Below are 1,814 nucleotides of genomic sequence, written 5' to 3'. Positions count from 1 at the left end.
GCAAGGAGTTGTTCTAAGTAGCTGTAGACACTGAGATATTTGCACTTCTTAAAAAGCTCGTATTTCACCTGGAATAACTGAGGTAGGAAAAGAAAGCAACCCGCCATACAAGAAAAACAAAGCGTGCTTGGCCTGCAGACCTGCCATTTCAGCAGGGGACACTGAGGGATGCTGCTGGGGTTTTGGGAAGGATGCCATCACAGCTTCCCGCGGGCGCTCTGCCCAGCCCTACCGCCTGGCAAAGGGCACTGCACATCTCTGTCAACTTGTTGTGCTCTGAGCGTATCGCACGTGTTGCCCAGGGGCCAAAGCAATAGCAGAGTCGCTGCCCGTAAGGGTGTTCTCTCCCGTGCCAGGAGTGACCCCTTTTGCAGTGTACTTGCCAAACAAGGGGGGATAAAGGCATGCCTGTTCCTGCCTTCATGGTTTCATCAGAGCTTTCTGACCCTTTCCTTGCAGGTGCCACTTCACAAGAGCTCTGACTCCTGGGATTCAAGGGGCACGATGCAGCCCGAGCACCACCTTGGCGGAGGTGAGGAGAGAGTAGGCTTGGTGCCGGCTAAAAAAAAAAGTGTAAGCCTCTGTAACCGTATTGAAAAGCCACGATGGCACGTCGCTTCTCACCTTCTGCTCTTTTCCCCTTGCCCAGCCGCAGGAGGAGGTGGAGGTGAGCCCTGCTGACCCACAGCCCGGGGGCAACCACGAGGTGCCAAGCACGCTCACGCCACCTGAGAAGCAGGAGTCACTACCTGCAGCACCCATTTTCAAGATGCCCGTGGATGTACCAGTGGTAACGTTTTCTCCTTTCCTTTATTCCTTTATTTTTCCTGTTGCTTGGCTGTGCTGGTGTCATGTTTTCTTATTATTAGAATGTCACTATTGAGCCGCCACCGCTCGACGAAGAGGAGAGGCCGAGTCAAGTGTGCGATCTCCATGCCAGGCCATCAGTGAGGTTGGTATCACTAATCTCAAGAGGTCTGCTTTAACTTTCGTGGTTGTTAAGGTTTGCCTTTTGTTGTTGTTTCACTTGTAGCTTCGCGAGACCTGCTGCGGGGGCAGAGAGAGAGGGAGCTGGCGCTGCTCGTGGCGAAGATGTTGAAGAGATTGATTGGCCGTGTCTGAGGATGTTTATTTGGTTGCTGTTAGGGGTGGCAATTATCCGTGCTCTTTTTAGGTTCTCTGCTTTACTGTTAGTACTATGATTGTTGTGAATAAGCTGTTTTCACAGGCTTTGTTTGTTTCTGTTAGTTGTTAGTTGTTGTTAATGTGGTTTTTATATGTTTTACAATAAAGTTCAGTTTTGCAGTTCATCAAGGGTCTCTTTTTTCACACCTCTAGTGGATCTGTAAGCAAAGGAGAGAAATGGGGGCTTGGGGTGGGGAGCGGTGCTGCTTCGGTGTGGGTCTATTTTCCACGGGGTGCAGTCCCTCTGGAAAGGCTGACCCAGCGTGGGCCTTCCATGGGCCACAGCCTCCTTCAGGCATCCCCTGCCCCGGCCTGGGAACCTCCACGGGCTGCAGGTGGATCTCTGCTCCTCCATGGGCCTCCATGGGCTGCAGGGGAATCTCTGCCAGGAGCAGCATTACTCCTCCCCCTCCTTCTTCATTGACCTTGGTGTCCGCAGCCGTTCCTCTCACAAGAAATTCTTCACAATTGGCTCAGGCAGACGTCTCTCAGGATCTCTTCACATCTCATCTCTCCACTTCTTGCAGCCGGGCCGGGCCCAGGCGGGCCCAGATGGCCGCCAGGAGAAAGGCCAGAAGGTGAGGGCTGCAAGGCCCACAAGGCTCGCGCCTCCCCGTCTCTGCCCCCGC

The 1,814-nt window shown here is 53.5% G+C and overlaps 1 long non-coding RNA gene across 1 annotated transcript; it reads left to right on the top strand.

Annotated features, from left to right (window-relative positions):
• The first annotated feature begins 403 nt into the window (after positions 1-403).
• Positions 404-1,147, top strand: LOC147602339 (uncharacterized). The gene is made up of 4 exons (XR_015257763.1): positions 404-532; positions 650-790; positions 870-952; positions 1,034-1,147. It is a non-coding gene; the product is annotated as an uncharacterized LOC147602339 (long non-coding RNA).
• The last annotated feature ends 667 nt before the right edge of the window (positions 1,148-1,814 follow it).

The sequence above is a fragment of the Chlamydotis macqueenii genome, chromosome 1 (assembly GCF_036417535.1).
Source record: "Chlamydotis macqueenii isolate bChlMac1 chromosome 1, bChlMac1.mat, whole genome shotgun sequence".
Taxonomy (NCBI): Eukaryota; Metazoa; Chordata; class Aves; order Otidiformes; family Otididae; genus Chlamydotis; species Chlamydotis macqueenii.
This window is presented reverse-complemented; position numbering and strand designations above follow the sequence as displayed.